Raw genomic sequence first — 14,797 nt, 5'->3', positions numbered from 1 at the left:
ACCAAAACAAGATAGTAAAGCAAGGGTGGGGTAAGACCTAGATCTAGAACCTAAAGAACAGGGAATCCATCACAAAGGGGAGTTTCCAGAAATAAAAATTTTGGAGCAAACAAAAGATGATGGCTGCCCAGAGGCAAGCAGTTCAAACCCGAGCTGGCTAGAGAAAGTCAACGGAGACTTCTTCAAAAAGGTCCTCCAGTGGACGGGAAAGAGAGATTTTGGACATTTGGGGATAAACGGTTGTGGTTGCATTAGTAAGACATAAATAGAAACTCAAGCAAACCAACATTTAGACAATTTCATTAAGTCTAGGAAAAACAAAGCATTGTGTAAGAAAGGAGAAACATTCATATGTGCTACCATGCCAGGTCCAGTCATTCTGGTTTGCATTTCCCACTGTGCTGGGGAAATAGAATTTCAAATCAGTGAGAAACAAACTTTTTTAAATTATTGCTTTCATTCCATCTGTCAAACCTTCCTCTCTGCCCAGTAGTAAATTCTTTTGCACCCCGGGTCAACACCCCTACTTTCCCATTGTCAGTTAATGAGACTCGGACTCAGTCTCTAATAGCCCCAGGCTCATACCAGACTCCAAATTCATTCTCGCCACTCCTGTTTCACTCTGTGTGCTCACAAGGCCTATGGCTGGAGGGACTTGGAACAAAAAGGAAAACACATTTTCATTGCAACATTACTCCTTCCCATTGTCTTGGGTTCTGATGCCTTAGGAGTAGGAATAAGAAAGGGAGATGAAGGTATTGATGGACACTAACCATTTCTATATTTAACTGGAGTTGTTGTAATGCTTTTTCTAGACAACTGTGAATGGCCACAAAGGTAAGGTGTGTTGCCAGTGTTCAATGGTGACCTTTGACTCATGGGCATTGACGATTCATGAGCATGGTACCTAGAGTACATGACAAAGTCCTGCTCAACACATTTAGTTGATGTAAGAAATCCTACCCTGGTTATAGCTCTTCATTTTTCTATCATATATTGTTCATCCCTTATAACCTCTTGGTAATGGAGGGCCCCTCACCCTGTAGGCAACCCTACAGTTCATGTGTGGTCTATCCCTCTTAACCTCTTTGTATTGGTATTTCATTTATATTTTAATAAATAAAGCTGACCTGAAGATCAGGAAGTAAAACAGCCACACTGATCAGTCTTACAGACAAGGCAGTGGTGACACACACCTTTAATCCCAGTAGCCACACTAGTTTGCCATAGAAACCATGGCAGTAATGGTGCGCACTTTTAATCCCAGCCCCAGAGAGGACTATAAAATGGGAGGAGACAGCTCTCAGTCACAGTCTCATTCTGAGGATTCCTGGAGGCAGGATCACCATTTGTGACTGAGGTAGAATAAGAGCCAGTGGCTGGCTGTTTTGATTTTCTCACCTTCAGGTTGAACCCCAATTTCTGTCTCTGGATTTTTATTAATCATGCTACACCTCCTGATGATGGAGAGTCCTTCACCTGGTAGGCAGCTCTCTAGGTCACAGACGGTTCATCCCTCTTAACCTCTTGATGATGGAGAGCCCCTCATTCTGCAGGCAGCTCTCTAGGTCACAGATGGTTCATCCCTCTTAACCTCTTGATGATGGAGAGCCCCTCATTCTGCAGGCAGCTCTCTAGGTCACAGATGGTTCATCCCTCTTAACCTCTTGATGATGGAGAGCCCCTCATCCTGCAGGCAGCTCTCTAGGTGAAGTATCCACCAAAGGTTGAGCCCAGTCGCCTTCTTCAGGTTATGGACTACTCAGTAGAGATTCTCTGATCCTTCAGACTAACTGGTGTTCTCACAGGGCTTCTTTGGACCCTGAGGTTTTCCTCTCATCCCTCTCCCTTTCTCAGATTCGGGGAGATCAACAAACCCAATCCCTAGGGACTAAGTTATTCTTTTTACCCAGTGGGTATACCAAGTCTGCACAGTTGGCTGACTAGGGGATCCCTTTGTTTGGTGTCATGGAAGCAAAAAATACTTCTACATCTGGGGAGACTGGACAGACTCTTCTTGCCATGTGCTCTGCCCTCCCACAGGACAGTAACTCAAAAGCTTCCCCATGTCCCCTTCTCATTCCACAAACGTCTGTCTGACATAGATTATTGCCACTCTCCCTTCTGCCTTTCCATCGCATGTTGGTGTGGCAGCAGGTAGCAACAGGGAGGGCCTCCCTCTCCTATACTGCCCTGGGTAGAAGCATCTGGCTCCCGTTGGCCTCATCTTAATGCAAGATTCTTTGAACTTCTTTCCTTTAGCCTCATACTTTGGGGGCTTTATACCGCTACATATTATATAAAACAGACAGACAGATATAGATGATAGATAGATAGTAGACAGATGATAGATAGATAGATAGATAGATAGATAGATAGATAGAAGATAGAAGATAGAGAGATAGAGAGATAGATAGATAGATAATACATGCATACATACATATATACACTGACAGACTTTCCAGCTTCCACTGATATTTATAAAGAACCACAGGTTGGTCTTCTGTGTTCACTGTAATCTAAGACACCTAGGACAAAACACTAAATTTCCCTGAGAAGCCACTGTAAAACTGCTTTATGCTTTGTTTCAGAAAAACTCTATCATTCTTTTTCTTTCTCATTTTCTCCAGATTCACTGACTTCAGAAGCAATAGCACTTGCATTATTATACTGAGAAAAAGAAATAAATGAGATTTAGTAGTGCAATGGAGACTGCAGTTTAGTTTCCCAGCTACACAGACCTGATTAATCACACAAAACTATATTAATTACAACACTGTTTTGGCCAGTGGCTGAGGCATATTCCTAGCTACCTCTTACATCTTAAATTAACCCATTTCTATTCATCTGTGTATCACCACAAGGCTGTGGCCTACCGGTAAGATTCCAGTGTCTTTCTCCTTTGGCAGCTACATGGCATCTGCCTAACTCCATCTTCTTTCTCCCTGCATTTAATTTAGTTTTCCCCCTAATTCTATTCTGCCCTACAATAGGCCAAAGCAGTTTCTTTATTAACCAATGGTAATAAAACATATCCACAGCATACAGAGGGGAATCCCACATCATCTCCCCTTTTCTGTCTAAATTAAAAGGGAGGTTTTGACTTTAACATAGTAAAATTACATATAACAAAATAGGTATCAAGCAAGAATTACAGTTACAATATTTAGTCTATTTGTATTAGGCAAAATTAAAGAAAATATTTTATTATCTATCTTATCTTTGTGAGTCTAAAGTTTTGTATCTAATTTATCTTTTGTTATAACTATGAAAACTATAACTATCTGTCTTCAACTCCATCAAAGACCTGAGAAGGGAAACATTGCGTGGGTAAACAGGAAGTGCAATCAAGCAACTTCCAAACACCTGCAAGAAATGGAAGAGACAACCATGTCAGGTGGCTCACAGCTTCTTGTAACTCCAGCTCCAGAGGATCCAGTGCCCTCGCAGGCCTCTGTAAACTCCTGCACTGGTGTGCCCATTCCCACACACAAAGTAAAAGCCAGGTGGACTGGTGCACATCTTTAACCCTAGCCCTTAAGACACAAAAGCAGGCAGGTCTCTGTGCGTTCCGAGCCAGCTTGGTCTACACACTGAGTTCCAGGTCAGTCAGAGATACATATTTAAAACTGTTTTTAAAAAAATTAAATAGAAAGTAAAATAATATCTTTATTTTTAAAACATCTATCTCTGGAAGCTTGAAGCCAATTTCAGGGCTATCTGGTGAGACCCTGTCCAAAAAAAAAAAAAAAGTTAGATTTTTGTTTTGTTTTGTTTTGTTTTGTTTTTTTGTATACTTGATACAAGCATGAGTCATTTGAGAAGTAGGGACCACAACTGAAAAAATGTCCCCATCAAATAGGCCTGTGATGCATTTTCTTGATTGATGGTTGATGTGGAGGACCGAGAACATGATAGATGGTACCAACCCTGGTCATGTAGTCCTGGGTGCTTTAAAAAAGCAGGCTAAGCAAGCTGTGAGGAACACACCGGCATGTGTGTGCTCACACTGAAAACCACAAACACTCCCAACACATCACATGCACATACATAAAACACTTCCTAAGAGGTACATTGGTTATACATAAATAGCTTCCTGGGTATTCTTTTTTCTTATTATTTATTCTCCAAAACTACTGATACTAACACCACTCTGTAATTAGCCTTTATATTAGGCAGTTATAATTAAGTTGTTTAAGGGAAAGGACATAATGTTTGCTTTTGGTTTTAACATTTCCCAGCTCTTTGCCTCTTTTTTTTTCTCACTCCTTTATACACCTTAATAAAAAGAATTTTTAAAAAATGAAGGGAGAGGGGAGGCTGGTTGTGTCATATTGGCAGCCTCCAGGTTTCTCTCATTAAGAAACTCTTAACTTTTTACTACAACTTCTTCTGACCAAAGAATGAGACCTCAGCAAATCTATGACCTGACGTCATTCCCTCCCAAGCAGTGTTTGCTCCTCACAGATGATGCCTGTGTCCTGGACATGGCGCTGAGTGCCAGCCCTTGCTTTTCAAACTCTGGGCCACGACCCTCTGGTGCATTATAAAGCTAACGCAGTGGGTCATGACCAGAGAGCTTTTAATGTAAAAGAAAACTGGACCAAACACATCACAGCATACCACACATAATAAGCAGGGTTTCGTAAAATGTTTATTGAAGCTATACGTGCCTCTGTGTGGGTGTTAAGTAGCAATGGAAATAATATTTTTATTGCAGATTATGGTTTTTCAAAAGAAAGCAGGTGCTTAGGGTACTTAGACTGCTTTGCTTTTCTGATTTTTGGGTTGAACCCCAACTTCTGTCTCGGGATTTTTATGCTTGCTTCAACCCATTTTCACTTGGTGAGACTGACCTAGGCTGAGATACAGGCACCCAAATGCCCGTAAAATCATAGACCTGGGGCTCCGATATCAGTCTGTTGTCTCTGGTCTCTGCTCTGAGCAACACTGTTTCTCCTTCACAAAACTGAGGCACAAGAGAGCATATTCAACACCATCTCTTCGCGTTTTGAAAAATGCTCCCATACCAGGAAAATGTGAATTTTCTGGCTTAGAATCTTGTCTTCATGGACCAGTGTACTTCCTATCCACTCCAAACCACATCACACACAATCATGATTAGGACAAAAGCTAGATGGAAACGTTGATTTTTCTGTTATCTTTTGGCTCCAAATCCTTAACGGGTAGCTGGGGCTGAAGTTTGGTTGGCACAGTCGTCACCTAGAATATACCAAGCCCCACAGTCCTCGGTGTCATGTAAATGAGGCATCATGGTGAACACCTGTAATCCTAGGACCTGGGAGGTCGAATCTGGAGGATCACAAGTTCAAGGTCATCTTTAGCTACATAGCAAGTTTGAGGCTAGCCTAAACTATAAGAGACTCTGGACCACAACCACCAACAAAAGGCTCTAGCTGAACTTGGATATTCAGAAATAATACCAAAGTCAATCATTTTCCCATCATCTCTCCATGCTCTCCACGGAGTTAATGCCCAGATCAACAAGTAGTTGGGCTTTTCCATCAACCGACACTTCATCTACCCAACACTGATTTCCTCAGACCCTACGTTCCCCCCAGGTCACTGCTCCAACCCAGCTGAAGGCAGCTCAGCAGTCTTCATCACCACACAGCTGTCTTCCAGTGGTTTGCCACCAGCGTTCACAGACCCCACTCCACTCAGGCATACACATAGCAGTGCAAAGAGAGAGGCAACTGTCTAAAAGCCTTGGCGCTAGACTGTGCACTTTACAGACAGCCTTAGACATGGCCGGAGGTTCTCTACTGTTCTTCTCCATGTCAAGTGTCTGAGCCCTAATTTGTTTTCAGCAAGCTGAGTTCTGAGGACACTGGGGCGCAAATCCTACATGTGGGATGAACCGCCGTATCATTTTGGTTCTTCCCCATCACTTATACCACCTGTATTAGAAACCTTGCTAGAGGCCTAAAGAGCTGAACCAGTCAGTGAAGGGTTTGCCTTGGAACCACAAAGATGTGAGTTTGAGTCCCAGAACCCATACGGGGGAAAAAAAATCAGGCATGGAGATACAGGCTCAGAATTGCTACACTGGAGACATGGAAACACGAGAGAGAGCCCTAGAGCATCTGGCCAAACACCATAGCCTCACTTGGCGAGTTCCAGAACAATGAGAGACCCTGTGACAAAACATTTTAAAAAGTAGATGGTGCCAAAGGAATGGCATTGAAGACTGCCTCCACACACACACACACACACACACACACACACACACACATTTGTACATGAGCATCATGCAAGGCCACACATGTGCATGCACATGCAAAACAAACATGTAGAGAAAAGACTTTAAAGAAAGGCACTGTGTTCTCTATGGCATTATTTTCCTTCCTACTCTTTTTCTAGAAACGGGAGCCTTATCACAAAGAAACTCCTGAGATCAGATTGAAATTTTCTAGTCTCAACTGACACATTAGAGGGTGTTTTTCCCCTCCTGTAGTAACCCCGGATCTTCTCACGCCATGTGGCACGGTGTGCTTAGCTTTTCAAGTGATTGTGCAGATCTGACAAAATCACATCAATGAGGATAAAAATATCCGGTCCTCTCCCACAGCAACACTTGACTCCTGCCACCTTGCAGCAATTTAAGAAAAAACAAAATCTCACCTAAAATTCAACTGTGACTTGCAATCAAGGTGAGGCTACTCACACCCCGACAGTGATGTCTGTTGGAAACCTGCACGATAAGAAATTTAAGGCTTTTCATTTAGGAAGCTGAGTTCTATGCATAGCTAAACTAGAAAGTGTGTTTCTTTAATTATACATTTAATTATACGATGTTAAATAAGGCCTTGATTCCTCTGACCCTTCCCCAGGGGGCAACATAGGACAAGCAAACTCCTTTGGTGTAAATGAAAAGTCTTTGCTCTTAGCTAGAGACAGGCAGCACTCCACTGTGTAGCCTCACCTGCTTGCTGGTCCTGTCAGTCAACACGGACATCAGAGTCCCTCAGCTCCGCGGCATCCCTCACCTCCCTATTCCTCCTGAGTTTCAGGGGTGCTTTGAGCTGTTCACCTTAATAAAGCACTCAAAGCCCCACAGGCTCCCTTCTTGAGCAGAGTAAACTCACAGCAAGCCCCAAGAGTGTCACCCCGGTGAGGGTGGAGGACAGGATTTTCTGAGGCTCTGAGTTTTCAACCAAAGTCCCTCAGTGATGTCAACCAAAATCCCTCTGTGGCTCTGTGATGGCCAGTGATGCCTTCCAATAGAAACTTTCAATCATTTTGACTGCTTTGCCAATTAGGAACCAACCAGCTCTGATTGGTATTCAGTTTGGAGAGTAAGCACAACCAAACCACTTGGTGGCAGCCACGCCTCCTTGCTAAAATTCTGAATAACAACTTTTCCTGATACAGAACGAGGGCCAGACATTCGCAGATGGCGAAGCACTTGCCGCAGAAGCATGGGGACTTACACCGGATGCCCAGAACTTACATAAAAAGTCAGGTGCAGCAGGGTACACCTGGAATTCCAGTAGCGGGAGAGGCAGAGACAGTAAAACCCTGGAGTCCATGGCCCAGCCTATCTAGTTGGATCAATGGGCTCCAAGTTCAGTGAGAGACCCTACTTCAAAAATTGAAGAGAGCAGCTGAGGAGTACTCCTGATGTTAACCTCTGACCTCTACACAGACACAAACCCTACCAGGATGTTTCTGGGCATCAGTGTCCATAACCACCACTCTCAGAAGAATGATGGCTTCAGCTGCCACAGCCAGGGGATCCCACTGACCACACATTTCAGGGAACTATCACCCCCCAAAGCACTGGCTGTGCTCTGACCTCACCCTTAAGCAGTCTGGGCTGTTCTGCCTGTTAAAAATACCCCAGAACTGTCTGGATTTCGGAAACAGCAGCATAGTTGTAGCCAATGTTGATGTCATAGAAGCAGCCAACAAATCAGGCAACACAGATTCCAGTCCAGCAAGCCAGCTAACTAGAAGAGCCTTGAGCCTCCTAAGGGACTGGGTGACATGCTCACAGGCCTCAGGGGAACCACCCAACAGCTTTGCAACATCAAAAATCACCCTACCAACTGTGTCTGCGCGTCCCTGTGGTCACGTGATGTGTGCATGCAAACAAGAGACCACCCTTTCCTAAAGGCAGGACTAACACTCCAGCCTTACCCAGCACCCATCAGAGCTCCATGGCTCCAACCCTCCCAGCAATAAGGCACGAGAGTTGAGTCTCCCCAGCAGACAACCTTGGCAACATGGGAAAGTTTGGCTTTCCCACTGATCCGATCACCACTATTTGAATAATTACCTGAGATAATCACCACAAGCAAAATTCCCCTTCATAATGGATGCCCTCCCATCCCTAGCTTTAGTGTGATTCCCCTTCTTCCAAGTAAATATTATTTCCCAATGCCTGGCAAGTTCCAACTTTGCTCAAAATTTATATATAACTTTTCCATTATCTCAGGGCAGCAATAATAATAATAACGGTCATAACATCTTCCTTCTAGAAGAGTCCTGGCTGTTTCTTACACTTCTCTGGTTTAGAATTCTCTGATGGGCTTTTTTTTTTTTTCCTCCTTCGTTGTCCTCCTTCTCCTTAGTGGAAAATGTTACTTCTAACCGCTGGATTTAATTTAATTTAATTTAATTACAGCATTTTCCACACATGCCCACGGGCTCTTGGTAATAGTTGCATTTTTAATAAATCTAATATATAATAATGACTTTGTTTTTAATTTTCCACTGAGAGTTGGATCCTGAGCTGAATACGAAGCTCCAGACAGGGGCGTCTGGTTCACCCCATACGACTTGGTTTCAGAAAAACCAACAGGCTGCTAATTGGGAAATGGCTACACTCTCACCCTCTGTCCCCACACACCTGTGTTTAATGTCCTGAGCCAGCATTCCATGGGGCATGAAATGACCAGTTGTTCCAATCGGAAGGATCAAGGCGATTGTCCAGGCTCCTAGGGCTGGACCCTGAGAGCTCAAGGAAGGTGCTGCGTGGTCAGGTGGCAGCATTGTCACACAAAGAGACTTGTGGCAACCCTCCTTGGTCATGATCTGTACCCAGTGACCCATCACTCTGACCTATAGCCACAAGGCAGTGGATCAACTCTGAGCTGTGATTAGAGCCCAGCCAGGACCTGAATCTTTATGGCTGCTCTCTTTCTTCTGTGAAGACCACTGTCAACGTTCTTTGGCATTCTACATGATCACGTGTCCATGTTCGGTTGGCTCAGTTGTATGGTAAAGGAACCATGCTGTTCAAGACATTTTCTGTTCTCACCTGCATCAAGTGCTCAGCAGAGAACTCAGCTCTATCCTGTGTTCTCAAAAACACTTACAGCTGCTTTATTGGTTATACATGTGTCAGGACCATCCTAAGCAAGTTACCACACTGCTTCATGAAGGCTTCCCATGTGCCTACCCCTGAGTTAGTGAATTGTTTTTTTTCTATCACAAAGTTCCTGATAAACACCACTTGAAGAGGTTGGGGGGGGCTCATAGTTTGAGGTTACAGTCCATCATGAAAACGAAGGCATAGCCGAAAGAACAGGAGGCAGCTGGTTTACACTGCATCAGCTGTCAGTATGGAACATGCACGCAGGAGGAGGGGCCAGGCTAGCAAACCTCAAGACTTCCAGTGACTCACCTCCACCAACACATCTTCCCTTCAGATGGCTCCTTAACCTTCCAGCACTGCACCACCAGCATGAGACCAAGGATTCCAGCACGCAAGCCTACAAGGGGTTTGCCACGTTCACACTATATCACTCACCAGTCTAGAGATGGGGAAACCTATAGGTGTTTGATCACTTCCTTAGATTCACCCTGTTGAGGAACGCCCAACTGTAGTCTAAGCTCTTCACCATTAGGTTGAGCTTGCAGGCTAATACACTGCCTGGCAGTTTTCCCAACACACTCAAAAAGGTTCCACTACCACAAGAAACTGGGTACTCGCGGAGGCCAACCGGAACAAGCCCCAAGATGCCTGAATAGGCCTAACATGTGCCCATCTGATGCCCAGCAACCATGAGAAATTCAGGTAAGACAGATCAGGGCCCTTAGAATGAAAGGAGAGAGAGAGGGGGGGGGGAGGAGACTCATGCTCACACAGAGGCCATGCAGGCAAAAGCTTGAACAAGGATCTTCTAAGTCCTCTTGGATCTCTTATGACTCTCCCAGAAACCGAGAGAAAAGGAACTTTGCCAGGAACACGATGAAGCCATTCACCTACTCCTGGCAACTAGGTAACTGTCAATGTCTTCATCACTTCCAGGGTTCTGATAAGGGATACGGCACCTTGTCTGCCCTATTCAAAGCAAAGATGCAGACTATAAACCCACCGAGCTGCAGTTTAGAAGTGAGTCCTCCACAGGGGACTCCCAACCCTCTGTGTAATCTTTATTATTCTTTCTGGTTATGTGGGCTACAGATCACAGTAGAAAAGTGCTTGGGTGCTTGGCTAGTTTTCTTTTTTCTTTTGGAACTCAGTTCTGTAGCCCAGGCTGACCTTGAACTCACAGAGATTTATCTACCTCTGCCTCCCTAGTGCTAGAATTAAAGGCCTGTGCTACCACCACCTTGCTAGGCTGGTTTTGTTTTGCTGTTCATGTAAGGAGTAAGGGTCTGACTCTAAGAGTGGAATGACCCACTTTCCTAACTGAATTAGTCAAGTCTTGGCCTTCCACTGTGCCTTGTGAGCTTTTGACAAACTGTCCTGTAGAGCTGGTCACCTCCTCAAACAGTACAATAAAAATCAACCAAAAAATACTTTAATAACAGCTATCTCAGTGCAACTGACAGTGTAAGACCTTGCAAACGGATACAAAAAAAGCATGTGCATATGTGTGTGTGTGCATGTGTATGTGAGACACACACATGCACACACACATACACACATGGGTTATATCAAAAGAATCTGGCTGAGGAAGTAGCTCACTTGGCAGAGCGCTTGCATAGTGGGTTTGAGGCCCATGTTTAATCTCCAGCACCACATAAACTATTTATGGTGTTACACACCTACGATCCCAATGCCGGGGGGTGGGAAGAGAAAAAAAGAATCCGAAGTTCTCGGTCATTCTTGGCTGCACAGCAAGTTCAAGGATGGTCTGGGCTACAAGAGACCCTGTCTTCAAAGGAAACAGAAAAGCAACCAGGAGAGAAACCAGAACAGCCACTAACAGGAGTGTCTCCCTCTCATTAAGCAAGCTATTGGCAATTTCAGAAAATAAATGCAAATGCATTCCACTTAACAAAATTAATATTTATTGCCTATAAACAAATCCAACAGAATTCTCGGTGGACACATGTTTCCACATCTGAATTTACAATGAAGCATGAGTTCTGCGTTTCAAAATCGGTGGGGATCCAGATGTGGAGATGTGTTTGTGGATGGATCCCATTTACTCATCAGATCCACACAAGCCAGAACGAGAAAAAGAGAGCAGGGAATTCCCAGTTCCACGGAAGGGCTTGAGAAAGGACCATTCCAGTCACCAAACACACTGATGGCCAATGTTCAGCTACTTGTGGTCAAGAAATACATGGACAAGGAGTAACACTAACTATGCCACGGCTCATTTTAAACTAATTGTCATGACTCAAGAATCACAAAACAAAGGAAAATGCATAGTTAATAAATAATCTAGCTATCACAAAATGCTGGGACTATAAGAAATGTAGCAGAGGCCGTCTCACCCTAGAGCCCCAGACGTTCACGGACCATACGCAAAAACAGAACAGAATAACAGCCTTAAGGATAAGGGGAGAAACCAGTGGGGTATCACATTGTCAGGGGCAGGTAGAGAGCGTCTGTCTAAAGGTCACATTTCCACTCCAATAGTGCTGGAAGTGTCTTTCCCCTTCGCCAGCTAGACCCGCGGCTATAAATCCCAGCTGTAATTAGTTCCAGGAACATCATACACAAAGGAGAAATAAAAACCACCTCCTTCTGCAAACCATAAATGTCTTTGAACTGCCCCAGTCTCGATGGGATGGACACACACACACACACACACACACACACACACACCACTGCAAAAAACATCAGCCTTCCCAGCTGGGTGCTAAAGCCCTTTGTTAAAGATGATGTCATATATGAACTAGTCTTCAGTATATTCTTTAAAGTGTCTTTCCTACATGTCTTTCCTCTTAAAAACATAGTGTCTCTACTCTGTACTCATCAGAAAGACTTCCCGTGGGGGAATCTGAATGAAGAAGGCCAGAGTGGTGGAAACAAGCAGGCAGATGCAGGTGCCTTAATAGTAGCCCCCAACTTGAGAGGCACACTGGCAGCCCTTAACAAACATCTCCCTTCATTCTTACAAGTATACACTTTATTACTTCCATTTGGCAATTAAGAAGCTGAGGTCTGGGCTGGAGAGAAAGCTCAGTGGTTCAGAGTTCATATTGCTCTTGCAGAGGACTGGAATTCCATCCCCAGCACCCGTGTGGAGTCTCACAATTTCCCTGTAACTGCTTCATTGTGGGTGCTGAACTCACCCATTCAAGCCCACACTCAGGCACATACATACACACAATTTTTTTTTAAAGAAATTTGTTTTTTAAAGAAGACGAGGCTTAAGCCATGGGGTCAATGGTATGAAATCAGAGCACTTCCTGCAGCTTCACAGAAGAAGGGCAGAAAGAATGTCAGAGTCACTAGCTGAGCTGGGAAGATTCACCCTGTATTCTTGGCACTATCCATGGATAGAGTAAAAAGAAAGTGAGCAGGGATTTGGTTTCTGTTTTGTGAAGGGTCTTTCCCTGTGTGTTGTATGTGTACTTCCTTCAAGCTAATGAAAGCATTTCTTTAGAAGATAAGGAAGCAAGCAAGCTGAGTTCTTTTTTTTATTCTTCTCTGCTTCCTGACTGTGGATCATCAGCTGCAGCACAGTCATTTGGCTGCAACTTCCCCATCATGACAGACAGCACCCTTGAACTGTGAGTCAGGATAATCCCTTTCTTATCTAAGTTGTTTATATCATGGTTTGTTACAGCAACAGGTAGCTAAGACAAGTCTGCTGTCACACGGGCCTCCTGGTGCTAGGGCTCTCTCCTTCCCATGGCAGTAAGGGCATTCCAGGCTTGGCAAAGTGTTTCTAAAGGAGCTGTGTTGGTCAAATATTATACAAACTCACCTCATTTTTCAAATGGAAAAGCTGAGGCTTTTCGTCCCAACACCTTGTTGAAATTTGCAGAAGAGAGAGTACACCAAAAGGAAAATAATAAAGTGAGCAGAACAAGTCAATGGCAGCAATAATAAAAATCTCAGGCTGTGGAGATGGCTCAGGGGTAAGGCACTTACTACACAAGGCTGAGGCTATGAGTTTGGATCCCCAGAACCCACATAAAATGGGATATAATTGAGTATATCTGTAAGCCTAGCACTCTGTAGAGAGATGGGAGATGGAGACAGGACATTCCCTAGAAACTCACAGGCCAACTAGCCTGGCATATACAGCAGTAATCAATAAGAAACCCTATCTCAAACAAGATAGAAGGTGAGGACCAATACTTGAGGATATCCTCTGACTTCCACACACTTACCATGACACATGTTCCTTCGCGCACGCGGGCGCACACACACACACACACACAGAGAGACAGAGACAGAGACAGAGAGACAGAGACAGAGAGAGAGAGAGATTTTTTAAAAAAATCTTACTAGCAGTTGGCTCTATGTATCAAGATAGATGCCATGAGCAGAGTCTTACACATTTTTATGATTCTGTACTGTCATTGCTGGCTTATTCTCTGTCTTTACCTTGAGCCACAGAGCCACTTGAGGACAAGTTCTACATTGGCTTTAGCAGCTTATCAAAAATTATTATGCACATCGCATATTTAAAAAAAAAACTCTGGGATAAACATAAATGAAATATGCCCCTGCCCTCAAAGAGTTTACAAAGTAATTTTAGCAGGTGGATAAGAGAAAACATGAAGCAAACAGAATTTCTCAAAATACAAGAGCAAAAGTAGCAATAATAGCATGTCCAAGGTCATATGAAAAATCTAAGAGACAGCCAAGCAGGTAGAGGTACCTTGCAGAAAAGTTTGACCTTTCTCTTAAAAGACTTCTTTTTGGGTATTTCCTGTGAATTTAAACATTCCCTTCCAAGTTTTTTCTTCATCGTAAGAATCAGAAATCAAATGAAACTCACAAGTCTCAGGAAGTTCCTGAAACTTATAAAATTCATGGGGTACCTCCCCAAGGTTATCTAAGTAGTAACATTTTTGAGAAGAATCCCACTGACATGGCTGTAGACAACCCCAATAGGAAGCTCCGTGGAAGCAGTTTTCTTGAGTCATCCATCGGACATGCTGAGGTGAGCTTCTCAGTGATGCAACCACCTTTGAGTAATTTTTGCTCCTGGAAGTTACCCCCGATGAACTCACTAGTTTATTGAGATAGACCTATATGGAACTGTTTCTTTGGCCTGTTCACTGGTGACTATCAGGGATGAATAGTGCTTGTATCTCCCCAGGAAAAGTGACAAAAATAAAGGAAAATAAATAGTCCACAGATAACAAGAGATTGAAAAAAGATCAGAGAATGCCAAAGATAAGGCCTACACCAAGCACATAGCCAGGCTCCCAGAACTGTCAATCACTAGATAAGCCTAGAGGGTCAAGTTCAAGTCAAGAATCAAAGGGACCTAAGCTGAAGAGGAAATCTATGGTTAGGTTGATCACATTGAAGGGCTTCAACCTACGTACACTGTGGTGAGTAGGGAACTATCAACATGCTGGGATATGAAACTGCCTTAGTCACTGTTCTATACCACAACAAGGC

The sequence above is a fragment of the Microtus ochrogaster genome, chromosome 6 (genome assembly GCF_000317375.1).
Source record: "Microtus ochrogaster isolate Prairie Vole_2 chromosome 6, MicOch1.0, whole genome shotgun sequence".
NCBI classification, from domain to species: domain Eukaryota; kingdom Metazoa; phylum Chordata; class Mammalia; order Rodentia; family Cricetidae; genus Microtus; species Microtus ochrogaster.
This window is presented reverse-complemented; position numbering follows the sequence as displayed.